This window comes from Sorghum bicolor, chromosome 8, assembly GCF_000003195.3.
Source record: "Sorghum bicolor cultivar BTx623 chromosome 8, Sorghum_bicolor_NCBIv3, whole genome shotgun sequence".
Lineage (NCBI taxonomy): Eukaryota > Viridiplantae > Streptophyta > Magnoliopsida > Poales > Poaceae > Sorghum > Sorghum bicolor.
The window spans coordinates 51,674,195-51,699,562 of record NC_012877.2 but is presented as its reverse complement, the minus strand read 5'-3'; positions in this window follow the sequence as shown (position 1 = coordinate 51,699,562).

Below are 25,368 nucleotides of genomic sequence, written 5' to 3'. Positions count from 1 at the left end.
GGTGGAGAAGACGCAGGAGCACCCATGCGCCCACCTCAAAGGACACATCGCGGTGGTGATCGTCGTAGTGGCGCTTGGCGTACTGCTGGGCTTGAAGAAGGCGCTCCCGGACCTCCGCCAAGAAGGCGTCCCGGTCCCGAAGCATGGCCTCGGCCGCCTCGGTCTTGGCTGCGCCATGCTGAAGTGGCAGTAGAGGTGGAGGTGAGCGGCCGTAGACCACCTCAAATGGCGTAGCGCGGAGAGCAGTCTAGAAGGATGTGTTGTAGCAATACTCCGCCCAGGACAGCCAGTCGACCCACGAGCGGGGGCGATCCCCCGTGATGCAGCGAAGATACATCACGATGATCCGGTTGACCACCTCCGATTGGCCATCCGTTTGTGGGTGAAAGGCCGTACTCATACGCTGCTTGACACCTGCAAGCTTAAAAAGGTCACGCCAGAGGTTGCTGGTGAAGACGGGGTCGCGGTCGCTGACGATGGATGTGGGAAAGCCGTGGAGGCGCACGATACCCTCGAATAAAGCACGCGCCACGGACGCAGCCGTGTAGGGGTGGCTGAGGGCGATGAAGTGCGCGTACTTGGAGAAGCGATCAACCACCGTCAAGATGACCAACTTGCCATGCACCTTGGGAAGGCCATCGACGAAGTCCATGGAGATGTCGGCCCACACCTGCGAGGGAACGTCAAGGGGATATAGAAGCCCGGCTGGGTGCGTGGTCGGAGTTTTGTTCCGCTGGCACGTGTCACACGAGCGGACAAAATCCTGCACCACGGCGCGGTCACCCGGTAAGTAGAAGTCCTGGCGAAGGCGGACGAGGGTCTTCTGAACGCCCTCGTGGCCGGCCGTGTGTGCCAGCGCCACCACCTGAGGACGAAGGTCGGCGTGGTCGGGAACGAACACCCGCTTGCCGTGAAGCAGCAAGCCCTCAGCCAGGCGCCAGGGTGCCTCCAGGGACCCGGCGGCCAGCCGCTGGACGAGGTTGCCGGCCTCCGGATTCACCACCATGGCAGCCCGGATGTCGTCGTAGAGGCCGAAGGACGGTCCCGACACAGCCAATGCTGTGGGTATGTCCTCGTCGCGGCGGGAGGGAGCATCGGCTGCCACGTTTAAGCGACCCGGCCGGTACTCGACGGTGAAATCGAACCCGAACAGCTTACTGAGCCACTGATGCTGGGGAACAGTGGACAACCGCTGGTCTAGGAGGAACTTCAAGCTGTAGTGGTCAGTGCGGACGAGGAAACGGCGGCCCCAGAGGTACGGCCGCCAATGCCGCACGGCCTGGACCAGCCCGATGAGCTCACGCTCATATGCCGCCAACTTGACGTGGCGCGCAGCAAGGGGCCGACTGAAGAAAGCCAGGGGACCCGCCCCCTGGTGGAGGACCGCGCCGAAGCCGGTACCGGAGGCGTCGCAGTCGACGACGAAGAGCCGCTCAAAGTCCGGCATCTGCAACACCGGTGCCGAGGATAGAGCGCGCTTTAGGTTGGAGAAGGCCTCGTCCGCCGCCGCGTCCCACGCAAACGCCTCCTTGCGCAGAAGGCGTGTCAGAGGCGCGGCGATGGTGCCGAAATCTTTGATGAACTTCCTGTAGTACCCAGCCAGCCCCAGGAACCCACGCACGCCGCGGGGAGAGCGGGGGACCGGCCAGGCTGTGACAGCGTCCACCTTGTCGCTGTCCATGGCGACGCCGTTCTCGGAGATGACGTGACCAAGGTAGGCCACAGAAGAGGTGCCGAAAGAGCATTTGGACTGCTTGAGGAAGAGGCCATGCGCCCTGAGAGCGCTGAGGACCAGCCCAACGTGCTGAAGGTGCTCCGCCCACGAGGTGCTGTAGATGAGGATATCATCAAAGAAAACCAGCACAAACCTGCGGAGGAAGGGCCGAAGAACATCGTTCATCAGCGCCTGAAAGGTGGCCGGCGCATTGCACAGACCAAAGGGCATGACCAGGAACTCGAAGTGCCCGTGGTGCGTGCGGAATGCCGTCTTGTCGATGTCCTCGGGGTGCATGCGGACCTGGTGGTAGCCCGAGCGAAGGTCCAGCTTGGAGAAGTACTTGGCGCCGTGGAGTTCATCGAGTAGCTCGTCGACCACCGGGATGGGGAACTTGTCCTTGGATGTCTTCTCGTTCAGCGCACGGTAGTCGATGCAGAAGCGCCAGGAGCTGTCCGCCTTCCGGACCAGTAGGACCGGCGCCGAGAACGGGGACGTGGAGGGTCGAATGATGCCCTGATCGAGCATAGCGGCGCACTGCCGCTCGAGCTCGTCCTTCTGAAGTTGGGGGGTACCGGTAGGGGCGAACCGCCACAGGAGCCGTACCGGGTAGCAGATGGATCCGATGGTCGTATGGCCGCGCGGGTGGCAACCCCTGCGGCTCCTCAAAGATCGCCCCATGCTGCTGGAGCAGTCTGTCCAGCAGGGGCCGGGGCTGGGCACTTGTAGCAATGGCCAGCAAGTGCTGAGGTGCAGGTGGTGGTGTAGAGCCCTCGCACTGCCAGGTGACGCGTCCAGCCCCCTGCTGGAAGGACACTGTGTGGGTGTCGAAGTCCCAGGTAAGGGGCCCCAAGGTGCGTAGGAAGTCGACGCCGAGGATGAAGTCGAAGCAGCCCAGTGCGATCCCGACACATGTGACGGGGTAGGAGACGCCCTCGATGATGAGGGGGGCGTCACGGGCCACCCCCTCACACGAGAGGCGTTCCCCGCTGGCGACGGTGACGCGGAGGTGGTCGGCGCCGGTGGACGAGAGTCCGAGGCGGCGCATCACATGGCCCTGCAGGAACGTATGGGTGGAACCTGTGTCCAACAAGGCGAGAAGACGCTCGCCCTTCAACGTCACGGGCAGCAACATCGTGTTATCCGTGCGGATCCCTGCCAAAGCATGCATGGAGACAACAAGGGCATTAGCTGTGGCCTCCTCGGTCGGGGACGACGCGTCCTCCGTGTGGACAGCCTGGTCGTCGTCGCCAGCCGCGTACTCCGGCTCGTCAACAGTCTCCAGGTAGAAGAGGCGCTTGCACACGTGGCCCCGCGTGTACTGCTCGTCGCAGTTGAAGCATAGGCCTTGGCGGCGCCGCTCTGTCTGCTCCGCCGGCGTGAGGCGACGAAAGCGCGGCTGACCCGCCGTCGCCGGTGTAGAGGACGCCTGTGGTGTAGGGGCCGCTGCGCCCGCCGGTGTGGCGGCAGGGAACGGCCGCGGCGGGGGTCGCCCGCCACGCTGCTGCGTGGGCGGCGTCGGCATGTACGCCACCGCACGGCGTTCGAACGCCCGCGCGAGGTACATCGCAGTCTGTAGATCAGGGGGATGGTGCATCTCAACGTCGACCTTGATGTGCTCGGGCAGACCTCCCATGAAGAGCTCGGCCTTCTGCCGCGGGTTCAGGTCGCGCGCATGGCAAAGGACGGCGTTGAAGCGGGTGGAGTAGTCTTGGACGGAAGAGGTGAACGGCAGACGCGCCAACTCAGCCAGCCGTGTGCCCTGCGTCGGCGGCCCAAAACGGAGCTGGCACAAGGCGCGGAAGCGATCCCACGCAGGCATGCCTTCATCCTGTTCCAGCGCATAGTACCACGTCTGGGCGTCCGCGCGGAGGTGGTACGAGGCGAGCCAGGTGCGGTCCGAGGCCAGGGTGCGCTGCCCGCGGAAAAACTGCTCGCACTGGTTCAACCAATTGAGGGGATCGGCGCCACCGTCGAACGTCGGAAACTCCAGTTTGTAGAAGCGTGGGGGGGCATGTGCGCCGTGACCAGCAGCAGCGTCTGGAACGCCACCCTCCAATGGAGCAGCCATTGTGGCGTCGCCCCCGGAGGGAAACGCAGCAGCGGCCGCTGGGGCGCCCCCGTAGAAGAGGTTGCCTGCACTGTCGCCGTAGAAGATGCCGGAACTAAGGGGCAGGGCCATGCCCCCACCCCCAGGCGCGCTGGGCGGTGCTGTCGTCGCAGGTGAGGTTGCCATGGTGTAGACCGGAGCGGCTGCAGAGCCCGCCATTGCCCAGGATGGGATCGGTGAAGGCGAGGTCGACCACGGAAGCAGATGTAGGGGAAGGCCGGTGCTTGGGGGCACCGACAGGCCCGCCGAGGGCGCGGCCGCCGACGCAGCTGGGAACGCTGCGGAGATAGCGGGCAGCGCTGGATGCGGCGGGGGCGGGGAAGGCAGCGACGCCGGCTGCGGCGGTGGCTGCGTGAAGCCCGTCCACGCGGCTTGCATCATCCCAATGCTCCGACTCATCTGTGCCATGTTCTGGGACATCTCAGCAACCACGGCGGCGAGGGATTCCAGTGTCAGGGGCTGGCCACCCGATGCGGCCGAGGGCGCGGCCGCTGAGGACATCGCAGCGGAAAGCGGGGCGGTGGAAGAAGGCGGCGGCAGCAAAGCAGTGGAGGGGGAGCTGGTCGTCGGCAGCGGAGGGATTGGAGGAGAGCCTGACATCCCTGATACCAGGTTGATAGGATTCCTAGTCCTACCAGGAACGTCGCGAAGGGAGTATGGGTGAGAAGGAGGGGGCTCTGGCTTAGGGCCTCGCTGCCGGCGGCTGGACGCCGTCGCGAGGGGCACGATCTCGAGGGAGAAGAGACAGTCGGCTGCTAGGGCAAATCCCGGCTCCCAAGGGAAGCCGGAAACAATATAATTGTTTCTGCTTAATTCCCAAATAATCCCTATTACAAATATTTATAGTCTGAAAATCTTCCCTTTTGCTAAATAACCCTCACAGTAAATATAAAATACTCAAATAGATAATTAAGGCCCAATTAGCCACTAGATGGCCGGCTGCGCCTTGAGTACTTGACGCCAGTCATAACAACTGTGCATTTGGCTCTTCCTTTGCTCATCTCTCACATGGGCAGAGTAATAAAAAAACTCAAAACTTCGTTTCATTACTCCGTCGTATGGGAACAGAAATTTCGATTCCCAAGAACCTAAACCTTCACTAATTTAAATAAATCCGTAGAAAATACTATCAATTTTTGTGTTAATATTTTTTGTATAATTTTATAATGAATTCAGTGATATTTACAAGCCCAAGAAGGAAGGAGGCCTAGGAAAAATAAGCTTGAGCTTGCTGTAACAGAGGTATGTTGATCAACACGGCCTGACGTTTGGTTCATGATCAATATCCTCTGTTGTGAAGGTAATCAAATCCCCATTATTATTTCCACACTTCTTTTTATGGACTGCTGCCACTTACATTCCCAAACCATGGAGTTGCATTCTTAGCGTTAGTCATCATCTTAAAATGTCACCATCCAATCCATGTATGGCGCGCACACTAGTACATGGGCACACTATACAGGCGGTTGGTAACATATTTCTACATGTGTTTTCCAGATCCGCCTGCGCTGGAGGCCAGTAGAAATCGTCCATTTCCACAGGCAGTTGCTTGAGAGCCGCCAGTAGAAACTATTTACACAGGCGGCTCTTTTAGGGAACCGCCTGTGTAAATGAACATTTACATAGGCGGTTTCCTAAGAGAGCCGCCTGTGTAAACCTATTAAAATATGTATTATTTATTTTTTTTTATTTTTTTTTATTTTTTTATTGTTATTATTTAAATATATTGATATTGGTTGGTCTTCTAACATAGCAACATGTAATTTAAATACTTCATCTCATACATACATTTGTATACATCAAAGTTTGGTACTCAAAGACATAAAGTTAATTACAAGAGTATATCCATCATCACACATCAAATATATATACATCAAAGTTTGTTTCTGTCCTCTAATAACCCTCTTTAGTAAGTTTGAGCTTACTAATCTCTATTAGCACTCGGAACTGTGGCCTGGATAATTGGCTTTCATCATCATAATATTTGCCTTCACGTGGAATGACATGCTTCATGATGAACGAGCAGATGTCCTCAACTATGTTGTCTAAAGCACGTTCGTCCATGCGCTCCGCCGTCCCTTGCTTATATACCTACAAAGAAAGTTTATAAACATTATATATTTTATGACTTCCAACTTTAATAGACTATTACTTATATTACCTTGTCAGGGTTCCTTGCATATCGTCTGTTTTCTCTCATGTTCTCGCACACGTAGTAGCCACAGAGGACAAATAACAGTGGTTGCTTCATGCACTGTATAACAGGAGAGTGGTTATTTAATTATAGTTGCAACTGTGGTCCTATGTGTATGATTTGTATTCATAATAGTAATTTTTATACGTACCGGCCAGTTATGTATAACCTCCAATGGTTGCCCTGGTCTCTTGGACTCACACTTTCCATATTTTATCTTATAGAACCTGTATGCCCTATGATCTCAAATAGAATCACCATGTTATTGTCAAATTCTCACTATGCTTAAGTATGCATGCATAGCTTGACTTACAGCTCTAGCAGTTTGATGAATGTAGCATAGCTTTCTTTCGGGTAATCTGCAGAGTCTAGTACCAACACCCTTCCCTCCTTGGGATAAATGATGAAGCATATCCAGTGCCTCCTGCTCGAATTAAATCCATGATGCATTTATGCATTGGAATAATTTAGATAGATATTTGTAAACTCACACTTACCCAAAGTGGTATGGGGCCACCACCGCTTTCCTGTCTTGAAACTTTATTAGTGAATGTCCAATGTAGAAGGCGTATTTGGCTTCAAAATCAAGTTTCAACTTTCGAAGTTTCTCACCCCGTTCTACACCTTCCAAACCCTGTACCTCTGTGCTGTCATTCCCGATCTGGAATGTGTGCCGATCTTCGGCTATATCTATTGGGCAGAGATAGGCATTCTTTTCTTCGGCACAATAATTAAGGTCCGAACCAAAATACAAATCTTGTCGATCATATAACATTCTGCAACATAGAAGCATGTCAGATATTGAAAATTGATGCAACTACAATGTGTGTAACTATGTAACACTTACAATGCAAATGTCGTTACGATCTGTACATCTAGCATCACGTGGTTCATCAGTGCCCACATGTCATCAAATGTAAGCATGCATTTGTCAGTACTCTGGCTGAGAAATGCTATTTGTGGTATGCGCATGCTTATGGTGTTGATGCCAACAGAAGAGGCTCTCATGTACCAGTCATGAAACCTTTTTATACCACTTGGTTTCTTCATAAGTTTGGTCCAACTGAGTAGAGGCTTTCCCCACACGTACTTTTTTGGGGATATTCTTGTAGTCTTCTGCAGTAGGCACCTTGAAATTGACAGGAGTTATGACCTTAGGCGCCGGCACCTCTGACTTTGCTAGCTCAGAAATCTCATGCTCTTGTATTGTGCGTTTCGAAGCAATGCCTGACAAAAATCTCACTTGCCCAGCTGATTTTTTTTCTTTGGCTCGTATGGTGAAATCAACTTAGGTATCAGAAATACTTTCTTCTTTGGCACGTTTGGTGGCTCACTTCTTGGTTCTGGATCTTTGAGTTGTGGGGAAGGGGTGGAATTGAATGGTGGTGGAGATTGTGTTGACCGTGGGGTAGAAAGATCATGGAGAGGAGATGGTTGATGGACAGGAAAAACATGGAGAGGTGATTCTGGTGGGTCAGGAAGAGACTGGGGAGGTGAAGGTGGTGGGTTAGGAAGAGGATCGACATGAGCTGACGACTCCTGGGTTAGCGGCATCTCTTGAGAGGGTGGTGGTGACTCCCTTAGTTGCACGTCCCTCCGAGGCCAAAGGATGAAATTGTTTATCGCCTGTCCTAGTTTCATAATGTCCTTGGGACCAGGGATGTCTAGAATCTCGTCCTCATATCCTTGGGGACCACGGTTGATACCTCTACTCTGCAGTAGTCTTTAGGAATGTCAGCACCATGGTATTTAGGTCCTCCTGGGATCGCTTTGCCCGTGGCTACTTCCCTTGTACGATGATTGTTAATCCCATATCTTATGACAAGGGAGCAAGGTGTAGAAGTAACAATGTCGTCAACTGGATAGTGATCCTTGTTTGCCGTAGATGCGACACTGCTTGGAATAATTGTTTCACTCGATGCCACCAACGGTTGCGACACCACTAGGACTAGCTGCATTTGGGGAGCTTAAGTGCTCATTTGGGTAGCTGCATTTGACATGCACTCGCTAGTTTCTGCATCAACTTAGGAGGAGGATTTTCTAGCAAGTTCCCCATCATCTCTTGGAAGTCTTTCTTAGCCTCTTCCTGAAAATAATTTGCCATTTGTTCCTTGTACCGATCACGTTTCTTATACTCATTTTTCCATTGCGGGCTGAATCCATCCTTCCATCCTTCTTTGGATGAGATGCCTCGAACACGGCCAGGATGCTCGGGGTTACCGAGGCCAACACTAAGGATGTCCGTCTCCCTTCATGGCGTAAACTTGCCTTCCTGCTGCATGCCTGCCACTGCAAAGATGCTCTTCATTGCTTCATCAAGCATTGGGTCTTCAAAGGACACACCCGTCTCGGTTTCCTTTGGTTTCCGAGCACGGATCCAATTCGCGGACCTTTCACCGACTTGCTCGGACAGCACTGGCAACCCTACTGCCTTCTTCGCAGCCTCTTCTTGCCTCCATTTATTAACTTGGTGCCAATAACCACCTGTGCCTAGATGGTGGTGGTACTTGTTCCTCTTTGCGAGCTGGGAGTTGGCTTCGCTCCGAGCTAAGAAGTTAGGGTCATTCCTCTGCTCTAGAAAAACAACCCACTGCCCTTTAGTAATATTGTATTTGGATGTCGGATCCATCCCTGTCTTTGCATACTTGACATTCATCTCCGACCTACAATTTCGGAAACTAACCGCACATTGCTTCATTGCATATGCCTTCACTAAATCTTCTCGCACATTCCTAGGAAACTAGAACCTTGTCTTAATCTTATCGCAAATTTTGATCTTGTGATTATTCGACACACCGGACCAGTTCTTAACTGTGATATCAAGAAAGTCCTTCACACAGAAACTGTCGACGAAAGCTAGTCGGCAGTCTACCTTGGGGTATATCCATGGTAGTAGTTTATCGGTAGACGGTGCGCAAGCTACGAACTTGATGGTGACGCAAGACACGGACAAGGTTTTTATCCAGGTTCAGCCGCTGTGTGGGCGTAATACCTACGTCCTGCGTCTGATTGTATTGCTGTGGATTGTGTTGAGTTGAGATGATGTGTCCTAGGGGCGTCCCTTGCCTCTCCTTATATAGTCCAGAGGGCAGGGTTACAGATCTGGAAACTAATCCTAGTAGGTTACAATTGCCATAGATAGTACGATATCTATTCCTATTCTAACCGACTAGAATCCTGCTTGATCTCTATGTCTTGTTTCCTTGCGCGAGACTCCGAGCAGTTGGATCAAGCCTCGAACTGTCTCGTGATGGGCCAAGCCTCCTGGCCCAAGTCTAGCCGTAAGGGTATAGAGGTTTATACCCCCACAGCTAGTCCCCGAGCACCATGTATTGTGATGTAACACGCCGTCTTGAGCTTCTTCGACCAGTGAGGCTTGACATCTTCGATAATCAGGAAAGTCGCCCGAACAGTTGCAACGGTATTTTAACGAACTTAAAAGATAGTTGACCAACATTGACATCGAAGAAGCAGGTTGTTCGAAGAATGCATGGTGCTCTTAATCAAAAAATATTTTTTTCCTGATGAAGTGTGCCCACTTTACTTTTCTGAAAAGTATAGTCTTTCAAAAAGCAAGCATATTCACCGCAAGGTGAAGTGTGCCCACTTAGTCCCTGAGCCTGGTAGTAGGTGACGTAGGCACGTGGTGCCAGGGTCTAAAAGGAAAAAACCACATAGAAAATCTGATACTGAAATGCATCGCCAGATGCATCGTACCGATGTAGTCCCCGAGCTTGCTGGAAGGCGAAGTATGAGCCTTGTAGCAAGGTCTAAAAAATTAAAATTATCCAGTCCAATTCATATGTAATTGAGAAAATCAGTCCCCAAGCTGTGGTTGGAGAGTAATCGAAGCAAATCCCGAGCACAGTGCAGGGAGTGATTGATGAGTCCTCGAGCAAGGTCGGTAGTCAGCACATTCCCCGAGCATGCCATAGAGCATGATCGACCAGTTCCCGAGCATGGTTGGGAATCAAAACGTGCTTGGTACAGTCCCCAGGCTTTCAAACGAGTGTAATGATTGGTCAGTCCCCGAGCGTACCACACTCGGTGGTCGGTACAAGCAATGTAGATGCTAGGAGAGCAGGCTAGTCGACCAGTTCCCGAGCTTTTGATGCTCGGTGGTCGATGCAGTCAATCGAGATGTCAAATGAACAGACCAGTCGACCAGTCCCTGAGCTTGTGATGCTCGGTGGTCAGTGCAGTCAGTCGAGATGTCAAATGAGCAGACTAGTCGACCAGTCCCCGAGCTTGTGATGCTCGGTGGTCGGTGCAGTCAGTCGAGTATGTCACGCTTGTTCCACCAACTACCCCACTTCTCTTTTTTTGAAAAGAACATATCGCCGTATTAATGTGTGATGTGACAGAGTGCCCTGGTACATTGTCAGGCTGTTGCGTAAAAAGGCGCGCCTGGTAATTGTGCAGCCACTCTTTGCGCAGCCCAAGAAAAGGGAACCATCAATTATGCGGAAAAGTCACCATATTAACTGTGATAAGTATTGAAAACTGAAGCGCCGTAGCCGCTGCAAGATCCGCCCACTTCCCCATAATGCGGGAAGTGGTAGAGGTGGAGCTGCTGTTATAAAAAGCTCAATGCAGCGTTCATATTCTTTACCCAGAACTTCCTTGTCTAGAACTTCCTTGTGCGTCAGGTGATGCCTTGCCAGAGGAGGATACACTCGGTGTATGAGTACGCAGGGAGCCAAGACCCGACCAGAATGTGTCCGGATGGTCTGGAGAAGGCAGAGGTCCAACAGCTGATGAACGAGTTATTCAATTTGTCTGATGATAACTTCGTTCGGAGTGGTGACCGGATGCACGCCTTCAAGCTAGGACGACCAGCTCCTAAGGTAAACAAGTTCCTTTTTTGATCTGTATTGTTACGTGAACACTGTAGTCTCTTTATTGATGACTTGTTGTACACTTTATTGTAGATAGGAGACGTGGACTGGTGCGCGGTGTATGTGTCACTGGCACCTGGGATGGAGAATCCTGCAGGGATGGACCCGTCGGAGGGGGATGCTGCTCGGTGTCCTCAATACACCAGCAGTGAGGAGGAACAAAATCACCCCGCGCCGACCACTGAAGATAGGGTAGCTGGGAAGAGGACAATGGCCGCAGAACCATCCCCTACGGAGGCATTGCCGGCGGAGACCAGCCAGGCTCCAAAGCGTCGCCGGCTCGTGAGGATCACCGACGACGACGATGATGAGGAGGAGGCTGCACCATCTTTGGTCCGGAGACTGCGCAGTCGGCCTGACCTCGCGCCGACCACTTCTGGCCCGATGACCAGTGACCCTCCTGCCCCACACGCCGAGCCAACGCGCCCTGGGAGGGCAGAAGCGGCAGCGGCGACCGGTAGGACCCGGAGAAGGTTCTTCGCAGCGATGCACAGGAGCTCCGACCTGTGAGTTTAACAACTTGCTTTTGTGCTTCCTTCCCCCTTCTTTTTTTTCTGCTTTGCATGTTGTGACGTCAGCATGATATCTTCTTTTGTCAGTGCGGCGTTAGATGTTGATCTGGGCAACGTCGCCGGCCAAAAAATGGCCGAGCCGGCGGTTGTCGTAGAAAACACCGCCCAGCAGACCACCCAGGAACAAACCGAGGAGCAGCCCACGGTAGTGACTGCGGCGGAGACTGCCGAGGAGGGCGCGGCTCGGGCGAGGACCGAAGCGAGCACCCCTGCAAAGGATGATGAGGCTGCGAGGATGCCTCCCCCGAGAAGTGGCGCGGAGGAGGGAGACAGAGCCCCGACTCCCCCCCCCGCTGAAGGAAGGAGGGCCCCAACTCCACCCCGAGAGGAGCCTTCTTCGCCAAAGGGCTCCCCTGGTCAGGGTAAGGGTCCTGTGATACCTGTTACCATTGCTGGGGGTAGCGCGGAGGGTGAAGAGGGCCAGGCGACCTCCGACGATGAGGTGGTGGAGATCCAGGGGCGCCCCCAGGATGGTCGCCAACACGTTTTCGTGTGGCGCCAACGTGGGGACCACTTCATCGGTCATGAAGAGCTTGCCGAGACAGAGGAGAGCGCGCTGCCAAGCGGCTCGTCGAAGAAGTCAAGGTAAGTGTTCTTGTGTTTTGCCCGAAATGTGTATGTACTGTTGTTTGCTTCTCAATACATGTAATTCCTGCAGGGCACAATGAAAACGGTGAAGTACCGAAAGAGGTGCTTGGACCAAATTGAAGGGGTCATGGCCAAGAATAAAGCCCTGACCGTGGAAGTGGACCGCTTTCGGATGGAAACCGACGAGAAGGCGGCCGAGAAGGCGGCTCAGGAGGAGCGCCTGCTCGGTCTTAACCGGCGACTAACCGACAAGGATCGGGAGAAGAAAGGTGAGTCATGCGTTTCGAGCAGCTGTAGGTTAACTGCGCGATTGGTTTTGTTGACCAGTGACTATTTCTGCAGATCTAGAGGAGGAGATTTTGCGCCTCCGAGAAGAAAGGGAGCGACTCGACCAGGAGCGTACCGGCGCGCTGGAGGCCGAGCGCTGGGCTGGCGAGGACCTGAAGAACAAGAGTCGAGAATGGGCTGGTAAGAGCTGTGTCACCCTTTGTTGACTACACAATGTTCCTCTTGTCGTGTTTGTAATGACTGCTTGCTTGGTTCTCTTTGAAAATTCTGTTACAGTGCTTAAAGTCAACACCAAGAAGCACCTCGATGAGCTGATCAAGGACCGGGACTCCTGGAAGACCAATTGTATCAAGATCTGGAAAGGAGTAGCCCTGGTGCTCGACTTGATCAGCCCCGAGCTCCCCGAAGACCAGCCCCGGGCTCCGAGGCTGACTCCGGCCGAGAAGGCACAACAAGCGTGGGGTTGGCTGCAGCAGTTCGTCAAGGACGCCAGAGAATTCGCTAGAGCGCACGTCCTCAGCATGGTACGTGCTCACTACCCCCTGGTTGACTTGTCCCGGCTAGAGAGGGGGTACCCCAAGGAGGTTGGGCCACAGGAGGCCGATGACCTTCGCGTCGGCCTGCTCGACCTGTCGTCGACAGTGATCGGCGACATAAACCATTGTGGGATGTCGACTCCCCTCAACCAACCTAGATCAGACAGGTCAGCCAGGGAGTTGTCGGGAGCGTCCATTGCAGGAGATGGGCGGTCGACGCCTGCGGTCTCGACCAGCCAGACGCCGGTGGCCCCGACCCCTTCGACTGAGCAGCAGAGCCGTGTGGGTGATCAGCCCGAGCAGTAGGCCTGTAAAATAGTCTGTAGGAGTAGACTAGATACCGCCCAGAGTGGTGTTTATTGTAAACTTTGTGTATAAAGTTTGTAATAAAGGTTGATTTATCATAACCATGGTTTGAGTGTTGTGAATTTGTTTGAGTGATGTATCACTGAGTTGAGTTGACGGCCTTTGAAGACCTGCAGCCTGTGGTGTAATTGCGGTACTTGTCGAGTGTTCTGCGTATGAAAAAGCATATAGCAAGAAAGACAAATTTTATTTTTACTCATCATAAAACTTTACAAATGAAATGTTCTGGAACTTAGGGATAGAAACGGCGCAGTTTGTCTATGTGCCAGGAGTTGGGCAAGCGTGTTCCGTCTGGGTACGCCATTCTGTAAGATGTAGGTCGAGGGACTTCGGCGATCACAAAGGGTCCTTGCCAAGGTGTAGATAACTTGTGCATTCCTTCCTGGCCTGTTTTCCACTTGAGTACCAGATCACCGACCACGAAGGAGCGGTCTTTGATGTTCCTGTTGTGGTAGCGCCTAATAGATTCGAGATACTTTGCTGTTCGAAGGCATGAGATTAAGTGCTTTTCTTCTGTGCAGTTGATTTCGAGTTCTCTGGTGAGGTCGACCGAAGGTTGGTCGAAATGTTCAACTCTTGGAGATCCAAAGACTATGTCCGAAGGAAGCATTGCTTCGGTTCTGTAAACCATGAAGTAGGGTGATGCACCCATGTTGCGACTAGTCTGTGTTCGGAGACCTCAGACCACAGTCGGTAACTCTTTCATCCATCGTCCTGGTGCTCTGTCATTTTCTGTGTACAACCTTTTCTTCAAAGCATCGATGATCATTCCGTTTGCTCGCTCCACCTGGCTGTTTGCCCGCGGGTGGGCTACCGACACGTACTTTATGACTATGCTTCTATCATCGCAGAAGTCCCAGAATGTAGGGCCGGTGAACTGAGTGCCCAGGTCGGTAATTATGCTGTTAGGAACCCCGAATCTGTGTATGATTTGATTTAGGAACTCCACAGCCTTCTCGGAATTTGCTTTGACCAATGACATGTACTTGATCTATTTTGAGAATTTGTCAATTAGCACGAACACGAATTTGAAGTTGCCGGGGGCCGGATTGAATGGCCCGATCATGTCCAGGCCCCAACAGGCGAACGGCCAAGATGACAAAATTGTCTAGATCTCGTGAGCAGGTACGTAGGTCCGCTTGGCGAAGAACTGGCATCCTTCACAATGTCAGACCAGTTTTTCGGCGTCGGCGACTGCAGTTGGCCAGTAAAAGCCTGCCTGGAAAGCCTTTCTGACCAGTGTCCTGGAGGCGGCGTGGTTGTTACAGGACCCGGCGTATATGTCATCCAGTAGCTTGATGCCATCATCTTGGGATATGCATTTCAGCAGTACCTCTGAGCTTGCGTTCTTACGCATAAGTTTGCCGTCGACTAGCATATATTTTTTAGATCGCGGATAAGGCGCTCGTTCTCCGTTTTATCTTGAAATCCCGAGCCGTCCGATAAGTACTTGATGAAGGGAGTGCGCCAGTCTATGAGCATTGCCTCATTGGGTGGCTTGTCGACCAGTTCTGTGCTGACGCTCGGCGTGTGAATATCTTGGACGAAAACGCCTTGCGGGATCTGAGCCCGGGATGATCCTATCTTTGACAACGCATCTGCTGCCTGATTCTTATCCTGGACCACGTGGATGTATTCTATGCCATAAAATTGGATTCCCATTTTCGGATTTCTTTGCAGTAGAGGTCCATCCTCTCGTGAGTTGTGTCCCATTTCTTATTTAACTGGTTGATGACCAGGGCAGAGTCACCGTGGACGTAAAGATGTTTGACTTCGAGTTCGACAGCCAGTCGGATGCCATGCAAGCATGCTTCGTATTCGGTGACGTTGTTAGATGCCGGGAATAGAATCCTAAGGACATAGCGGAGTTTGTCTTTGTTTGGTGAAACAAAAAGTATCCCGGCGTCGGCACCATTGATGTATAGGGACCCATCGAAGAACATTGACCAGTGGTCGGAGATATCCGAAGGGGGGGCTCATTGAGGTCCGTCCATTCTGCGATGAAGTCGACCAGGGCCTGGGACTTGACGGTAGTGCGACTCTGGAAATCCAAGGAGAATGGGCATAACTCCATTGGACATTTTACGATTCTGTAGTTGGTGTCCTTGTTGCGCAAAATGTCCCCCAGAGGAAAACTGGTAGTTACTAAGACCCGATGGCCGTCGAAGTAATGCTTCAGCTTCCTTAAGGTCATTAGGATGGCGTAGATTAACTTTTGTATCTGAGGATACCTAGTCTTAGATTCGTTTAGGACTTCGCTTATGAAGTATACAGGCCTCTGGACTTTGTAGACGTGGCCTGGTTCGTCCCGCTCGACCACCATTGCCGTGGAGACAACCCGATCAGTTGCTGCTATGTAAAGGAGCAGGTCCTCGTTAGGTTGAGGTGCTGTGAGGACAGGTGGTGAGGTGAGGAAAGTTTTGAGCTGGGTGAACGCAGCGTTAGCTTCCTCTATCCAGGAGAATTTTTTCGACGCCTTTAGAAGTTTGAAGAAAGGAAGGCCTTTTTCTCCCAGCCTAGAAATAAACCGGCTGAGAGCAGCCATACATCCGGTGAGCTTTTGAATATCCTTGACATTCTTGGGTGGTCGCATATCAAGCACCGCTTTAACATTTGAAGGATTCGGCCGTATGCCGTCGCGGCTGACGACGTTGCCGAGTAGTAGACCAGAGGAACCCCAAAGATACACTTTTTGGATTTAAGCTTCCACTTGTATTTATTTAGTGCCTTAAAAGTTTGGTCTAGGTTGTCGATCAGAGTGCTCGCATGCCTTGTTTTGAATACAACATCATCGACGTAAGCCTCGATGAGGTCGTCGCGACTCTCGTCGTGGAGGCATTGCTGAATGGCTCGTTGATAAGTGGCTCCAGCATTTTTGAGTCCGAAGGACATGGTGGTGTAGCAATATGCACCGAAAGGAGTAATAAAGGATGTTTTGATCTGGTCGTCTTCCTTTAGTGAAATCTGGTGGTAACCAGAGTAACAGTCTAGAAAAGAGAGGAGTTTGCATTCGGCCGTTGAGTCCACCACCTCGTCGATACGAGGGAGACCAAAAGGATCTTTAGGACAGTGTTTATTGAGATCAGTGTAATCAACGCACATTCTCCATTCATTATTCTTTTTCCTTACAAGAACCGGATTGGCGAGCCAATCGGGATGATACACTTCTTTGCTGAATCTGGCTGCTAAAAGCCGTGTTATTTCTGTCCTAATAGCCTCCTTTTTGTCACGAGCGAACCGTCGTGGTTTCTGCTTGATAGGTCTTGCGGTCTTCGAGACGTTTAAGGAGTGCTCGATCAGGCTTCGTGGGACGCCGGGCATGTCTGCGGGTTTCCATGCGAAAACGCTTACGTTGTCCCTTAGAAACCTGACGAGCGTGTCTTCCTATTTAGGGTCCAGGTTGGCTCCGATGAGAGCCGTCTTCTAGGGGCTGCCATCGACCAGCTGTACCTCCTTGTGCTCTTTGGACTTTGAGTTTTTCCTCAGAGTCTCCTGCTCGGGTAGTCGGAGCTGGTCGGTTTCTGCCATGCGAATCGAGAGATCGATTGCCTCAGTGATCTTGAAACTTTCCTCCTTGCAAGTGTATGCGGTGTAGACGTTGCCTCTGACAGTTAGGACGCCCTTTTCTGTTGGCATCTTGAGGACCAGGTATGAGTAGTGTGGAACTGCCATGAACTTGGTCAGCGATGGTTGGCCTAGAATTGCGTGATAGGTACCGTCGAAGTCGGCGACTACAAAGTTGACGAACTCTGTGCGGAAGTGGTCCGACATTCCAAACTGGACGGGCAGCGTTATCTACCCGAGGGGTACTGAACTTTGGCCTGGTAGGACGCTCCAAAACTGAGCATCATATGACTTTAGTTGCGCTAGGGTTAGCCTGAGGGCAGGCAAGCTGTTGCGGAAAAAGGATGTCAATGGAGCTGCCCCCGTCAACGAGCACTCGCTCGAATCTGACGCTGTTGATGCAAGGGTCCAGGATCAGAGGGAAGCGTCTTGGTTCTGGGATGGCGGCCCATTGGTCCTTCCTGTTGAAGGAGATCTCCCTGTGCGACCAGGAAGGAAACTTTGGGTCGGCGACCAGGCCGTCTGCGCTGTCCACATTGAGGCAGGCTCTCTTCAGGAGCTTTCTCTCTCGTTTAGACTCGATGGAAACTTTGCCTCCGAAGATGGAGTGCACCACATCGGTGGGACTGACATACTGGTGTCGTGGGTCCCTATCCTGGTCGTCGTCTTCGTCTTCGTGACCATGTCTGTCCTGTTTCCCATTTTTCTTGGCGGGATCCCCTTGAGCAGCCTGTTGTGTGTAGATGCTTTTGAGGACGCGACATTCTTCCATCGTGTGATTGGACTTAGGATGGAGTTAGCATGGCCCTTTCAGCGTCTTGTCATAGTCTTCCTGGTAGTCTCATCGCCCATTGGGGCGCTTGACTATGTTCACCTCGTGGTCGTGGTCACAAGGTCGCTTGCCCTTGAAATCGTCGCGGTTGTCACGTCGCCTGTCTCAACCTTCTCGGTGGTCGCGGTTGCCACCGCGGTGAGGGTTCCGGTTGTCGAAGCGTCCACGACTGTTGTCTTGTCGAGGAGGCTGGTCAGCGCCTCTCGCATCTTCTCTGATGAGCTTTTCTGCGTCATCGGCGTCAGCATAGTTTTTTGCCGTGGCGAGGTGCTTGGCAACCGTGGTCAGCCTTTTGTGCTGTAGCTTATTCCTTAGTGCTTCGTGGAATTGTAGACCCTTGAAGAAAGCTTATATGGCCTCGTCGTGAGAAATTTTTGGAATCTTAAGGCGCATATCTGAGAACCGTCGGATGTAATCGCGCAAGGGCTCGTTCTTCCTGTCCCTTATTCTCTTGAGATCGTACTTGTTCCCAGGCTGTTCACAGGTAGCGATGAAATTGTCAATAAACGCCTAACGGAGCTCTTCCCAGGAGTCGAAGGAGTCCTCGGTCAAGCCGAGGAGCCACTGATGGCCAGCCTAGTCAAGGACGACTGGGAAGTAATTTGCCATGACGTGCTCGTCTCCTGCTGCTGACCGGACTGCGATCTCGTACAGAGTAATCCAATTTTTAGGGTTTTCCTTGCCGTCATATTTTTTAAGCTTCTCGAGCTTAAAATTACGGGGCCATACGACTTGGCGAAGGTGTGAAGATAACTGTCTTAGGCCGGGGGGCCGTGTGCTGCATCATACTCAATGCGTCGCAGATTTTCGTGTATCGCTCTTTTCGTAGCGCGCCTGTTGATGCGGTCGCGGGCATTCTTGAGAGGGATGTTGTAGTGCAGATCCCAGTCCTGGTTTACTTCTTGACCATGCCCGCGCCTCTGCTCGCGGTAACCGCACGTGTCCTGACCTCGGTTGTCGCGTCCAGCGACCTTCTTGCGACCGTCGGGGGAGCGGCTATGATGGCGCCCACTGGGTCGTGGTGAAGTCCGACTGCGATGAGTCTGGTCGGAAGAAACCTCCGTGTAGAAGACGGCTTGGACCCTTTTGAGCAAGGTGGCTGTCTATCCCATCGCGGCGATCAGATGTGCTCGTATGCTGGATCGGACGCCCTGGTACTCCGGGGTATCAGGGAGCCGGTCCAGGTTTGCCATGGCAACAGCCACGTTAGTGCTTGGCGTCTTGTAGACTGGCTGATCTCCGACCATGTCGAAAGCATCACTGAGGTTGTGTGGCGCAAGTTGCCATTCCTCATCCATGCGCCGCCAAGCACGATCGGCATTCCCCTGCTCGCGGAGTTGCTTCTGCTCGTTTGTTTCGCCGTCGACGACTGGTTCGTCATTGCTGACGTTAAAGATAAAATCTCCTCGCCAAGGTGGAAAGACTGAGAAAGGAGAAAAACCCGGAGGATATGGTGGTAAATCCAGGTCGTAATTTTCATCCTCGGAGTGTAAAACCTCGGTAGGGACAGACCCTGTGCTGGAGTTCGTACTGGTAGCCTTGTCGTCCGGCAGGACTCGGATGGATACCATGTTGACATAATGGCGAGCTGCTTGGCTGCTCTGTCCCAGCGACAAGCCTGTCCTGCTGAAAAGAGATTGGGTGTGCCGCGAATAGTGGTCGGCTGAGTTGTTTAGACCATAAGGGCAATTCTGGTCTTGAGCTGTCCTGAGCTTGACGGACCGTCCCGTGGGAGTCGACGTTATCATTAGGGACGTCTCCAGCGGTTCGTGCGTGGTGACACAAGTTGGCCGGCAGGAATCGAAAAAGTTTATTGAAGCCACCTGATCGGGTTTGCGCGAGATGGCATCTACCAAGTTAGAGGCTTCGAGGAGCCTGAGGTCGCCGCGATCAAGGGCTTAGAGAAGATCCGAGTTGTCGACCCTCTTTGCCTCGTAACGAGGGAGTGGGGGTTGGGTGCTCGGAATCGGCGTGATCGGAGTCGATGCCTCTGTTGCCCCAGATTGAATCTGGGTTTCCTCCGAAGTTGTGGTCGCGAGGCCGCCGCCACGAGTCGTCCACGTGATCTGGCCGACGGTAAACATGAGGCCTTCAGCCACGGCCGCGGAAGCTAGAACGATGACCATCTTGTTTGCCGGGAGAGCTGTACGCACAGCCCCTACCTTGCGCGCCACTGTCGACGAAAGCTAGTCGGCAGTCTACCTTGGGGTATACCCACGGTAGTAGTTTATCGGTAGACGGTGCGCAAGCTACGAACTTGATGGTAACGCAAGACACGGACAAGGTTTTTATCCAGGTTCGGCCGCCATGTGGGCGTAATACCTACGTCCTACGTCTGATTGTATTGTTGTGAATTGTGTTGAGTTGAGATGATGTGTCCTAGGGGGGTCCCTTGCCTCTCCTTATATAGTCCAGAGGGCAGGGTTACCGATCTGGAAACTAATCCTAGTCGGTTACAATTGCCATAGATAGTACGATATCTATTCCTATTCTAACCGACTAGAATCCTGCTTGATCTCTACGTCTTGTTTCCTTGTGCGAGACTCCGAGCAGTTGGATCAAGCCTCAAACTGTCTCGTGATGGGCCAAGCCTCCTGGCCCAAGTCTAGCCGTAAGGGTATAGGGGTTTATACCCCCACAGAAACCAATTGCGTTCCTGTATTTGGGTAGGGCCTCCTCTGGAGCTTGGAGCTGTCCGTTAGGGCTCACATCTGTGATGGCATATGTGTCATCTGGAAATTGGTTCAACCCTCTCTTGCATCGTTTCAAACCTAGCCGCTTCCTTTTCCTAGACTGACATGGCCTCTGAGGGCTCGTCGTTGCGGTCGTCGGTTCTGGTGCGTCTTCGTGTGCCACTTTCTCATGAGACATCATCTCTCTAAACTGAGACATTGCCTCCTGAGTATAGACATGTGAATTATGGGTGTGTTTATATGTAGAAACTATGAATAGAAATCATTTAATTACATGAAATCGTGAATGTCTCTAATTTACCTCATCGGCTTCTGGATTGTAATCGGGGTCACGTGCCAATTCACGACGAGTCTTGCTCACTTCTAGAGGCTCCATGTCATCGCTAGCTTCTTGTTCATAGGACGATCATGATGCTTTGCCCGTTTCTACTTGTTTCGTGACCTCACGATCTTGTTCCATAGGGTCGGATGACCCTTCTACTTGCTCCGTGGGTTGGAACTGCAGTGCTTCGTCCTTGTGCGGAGAACACATCGCAGAAATCTATGTAATTTATGCATAAAATTAAATTTATGTATCCTAGGGTATGAAATACATATATAAAGAGAAATACATACACTAATACATATACAAAGAGAAATAATAACAAGTATTTATAAAAGGATAGACACAAATAATACATACATATATTTCCTCAACATAATCACATATGAAATAATAATTATAAATAATACATACATATATTTCTATACAACATAATCACATATAAAATAATAAGTATTTAACATATGAAATAACAAGTATTTAACATAATCACATATGAAATAATAATTAAATAATACATACATATATTTCTATAATACATACATATATTTCTATACAACATAATCACATATGAAATAATTATTATAAATAAAATTACATGTAAATTACATAATAATATTCTCTAAATTTTTATTATTTTTTATGGTTTTACTCAATTTTACTAAACAAATAAATTACTAAAGTAAAAAAAAGAGAAAATCTCCCCTCCCTCCCCTTCCCGGCCCAGCCCGTGACTCCCTCTCCCCTCCTCTCTCTCTCCGGCAGGTGGGCCCCACGTGTCGGGGTCACCCCTAACCTCTGCGTCTCCGTCGACCACACGCCGCCGCGCACCGCTTCCATCGGCCGGACCCGTCCGCGCAGCCAGCACCGCGCCCGCCCGCGCACCACCACTACCGTCCGCGCAGCCACCACCGCGCGCGCCCTTTCTCGGACCGGCCCCACCACTGCCGCTGCCGCCCTGCCGTCGCGCGCAGACGTGCAGAGAGAGAGAGAGAGAGAGAGAGAGAGAGAGAGAGAAAGAGAGAGAGGAGGAGAAGCTCACCACCGGACGGCTACGGCGTCGAGGGCGGAGGGTCCAGCTTCGACGTCGACGGCGGAGGGCTCCGGCTACGGCGGCTATGGCGAGGCGGCTACGGCGGCGTGGATTTTCGGCAGCCTGTCGACGTAGTTTGAATGAACAGGGCACCAGACTTAGAAAATTTTTGGACGGAGAAGACCGAGGGTTATATAGTTTGGCATTAGTACAGGCGGTTGTCTTAGCCAACCGCCTTCTACAGGCGGTTGGCTTAGTCAACCGCCAGTACTAATGCATTAGTACTGGCGGTTGACTAAGACAACCGCCAGTACTAATGCATTTGTACTGGCGGTTGGCTTAGTCAACCGCCTGTACTAATGTATTTTCAGTTTATTTAAAGTTTTCCTTATATATATTTTTAGAAATTATTTAAATGATTCAAAAAATCATATCTTTAAAAATATTTGTCCTAAATTAGTGAATTTTTTTTGTTGTGTTTCTCTTGACCAGATACACATGTTAAAAATATGAAATTTCATATTTGAGGTACTTTTGCTTGCAGCTTTATTTAAAATGATTTAAATTGAATATGTGCCTCATATCTTGTTTAATACATAAATAACTCTAGGAATACTAGAAAAATGTAAATCCAATTTTGTTAGCTTTATTGTAGTGTGTAAATGCTATGAAAAATATATTCCTTTGTGCCATTTATCGTTGACAATATAAATATGAGGAACCCATATATTTGAGTGTAGTTCGGTGGAATGACTCTTATACGTTTGTGAAGCATGTATGTTATGCCTATCTCCAAATGTCTTAAAATTTTTTTGGCAAGCTTCTACATTCAAATGATAACCCCACACAAGATCTTAGGATTTTCTGGTCATGCAAGCTATTATTACATTTTTCTTTGTGCTAAATGAGATGAAAAATGGTGGACTACACCTAGATCCCACTAGGTTTTTCCACCAACCACAAGGAAGTTTTATTTCCTATGGTATATAAGACCCTGTGGAGAAGTTTGGCACCATTTGGAGTCATTTCAGGGGTAGACTTAGTTCAAGCGCTAATTAGTGGGTGACGTCGCACGGAAATTCAATTAAACCGGATAAAGTAACAAACCACATTAGAATAATCCCAAACTTGGTGGATTGAATATCAATGGCACTAGTAATCCTTAGTAAAAGTTTGAGACCAATACGATATCAAAGTGTTATGACATGGTAAGTCTTAGATGTAGAAATAAGTATAGGGTCTTACATGTAGAAATAGAGAAGGGCACATAGCATAAGGTACACATTTTATCATAAATAGATTACGTGGCAAATAACAAATAAAATCTAAGCAGCTACTGTTCTTCCTTGTCCATCGTGACGCACCCAGAGCAACGAGCTCTGCGGAATGCTTCGCTCAACATTCCTTATGTTTACTGGATGGTCGTCTACAAAGAGAGACATGTCACTGAACTGGTTAAATTCATCCAAGTCAGATACACCATCAACTCCGATGGCTTGTTGCTTTCCAGGGAAAACTATGTGCTTTGGATGGTCCGTAATTTTGTTCTTATCATTAGAAGAGAGGACATGCTCAGCATAGAAGACCTGTGCAGCACGGTTAGCCATTATCCATGGATCATCTTTGTAGCCTACCTTGCTTAGATCTAGAACTCTAATCCCATAGTTGTCCACTGTGACATGTTTGTCTTCAACCCATTGACACCGAAATACAGGGATCTGAAATGTACCATAGTCTAGTTCCCATATGTCCTCAACAAAGCCAAAGTAAGTTGTTTCCTCACCAGTTTTAGAGTCTAAGGCGTCGCATCGAACACCACTATTTTGAGCCATGCTCTTTTGGTCCTTGGACTTGGTACAGAACGTGAAGCCACTAATGTCATAGGTTTGCCAAGTCGTGACCTGGCGTGATGGCCCAGATGCCAAGACCTTGATGGTGCGATCCTCGAGTGTTTCCCCATATGGAATGTCCTGCTCCCTTAGCCATGAGGTGAACTGATTCTTATGTTCCTTCATTATCCATTCATTTGTGTGCCCATGATTATGTTTTTGAAGCTCTTCAATGTGTAGATTGATCAAAGGCTCCATTATCGAGAGTTGATGCAGGACGCTGTGATGTGCTTCGAGGACTGAACTGTAATCTTTTGGGACGTATGATTTCTTTCCCATCCTACCTCTTCCATTCAGCCTACCCTCGTGTCGTGACGGAGGCAAACCTATTGCAACCTGGTCTTTTAGGACCCTATTGCAGAATGGACCTCCGGACTCAATGGCCTCTTCGGTTAAGTACCCCTCTACCATAGACGCCTCTGGACGAGCACGAGTTGATACATAGCCATTTAGTATTGACATGAAATGTTCATACGTCCACATCTCATGCAAATACATGACACCCAATGCCTTTGTGAAACCAAGTGCACCACAAGGTGAACCATCACATCGAAGAATGTTGGGGGGAAACACATCTCAAACTGTGAAACTGTCTCCACTGCGAGTTCCTTAAGAGACGCCAACTCATCACGTTCAATCACCTTCTGTGAGATCCTGTTGAAGAAGTAGCACAACCGTGTAACTGCAACCTTTATCCACATTGGGTTTGTAGCCCTAATGGCAATAGGGAGAAAAGTAGTCAATATGACATGACAATCATGTGAGTTGTAGTTGGTGAGTGTAAGGTCTTTCATTGACACAATACTCCGTGAGCTAGAATGAGCAAATTGAGGCAATAGGGACATAAACTAACCTCTTTTAGCAACCTCCTTCCTAGAAATGAAGATCAAAACCTCCCCCCTTGTATTTTGAGAAATCTGGAACTCCAAAATCGCCCCCAATGGAAGGTGGGTGCGAGATACTGTTCTGGTCGGGGAGAAAGAAGAGGTATTTATACAGAGATAACATAGGCGGTTGCTTAAGTCAACTGCCTGTGTTAAATTGTTTCCACAGGCTGTTGACTTAAGCCAACCGCCAGTGTAAATGCTCCATTTCCGCCTGTGGAAACAGTTTATCATAGGCGGTTGACTTAAGCCAACCGCCAGTGTAAATGGAGCATTTACACTGGCGGTTGGCTTAAGTCAACGCCTGTGATAAACGTTTCCACAGGCGGCCGAAAATCTCTGACACCGCCCTTTTTATACCACAGGCGCGTCGTAACTAGAACCGCCTGCGGTATAAAAAGGGGGCGCCAGCTATGAGCCTGATTCTACTAGTGGCACCTCTATATGGAACCAACTTTGGAGTTCACTTTTGGAGGTAAATACATGAAATATTAAATCTTGAGAAAAGACTTTACCAAATACCTTATAAAGATTTGAGGAGGCCTAATACAAAAACTTGGGATGCTAAAAAATTGTAACCTTATTTGGGCAACATTCTTGGGACATCCTTTTGCATACCTCTATCATTGCAAACACAACACCATGTATTTTGTGCTAGAAGCTAACTTTTAATGGACAATGTACTTCTAAAGTTGCTTGCAAGATGCTAACAATCGAGGAGAGGACAAGGAATTCACCACCCACTAATATTCCTATATATGCACATTGTGCAGATCCTTTGTCGAGTATGGGTTTAGGGTTTAGAGACTTCTTAGTCTAGCTCTAGGAACAACAAGCATGATTCATGGATAAAAATTCCGAACATTAATGAAACTTGCAATACGC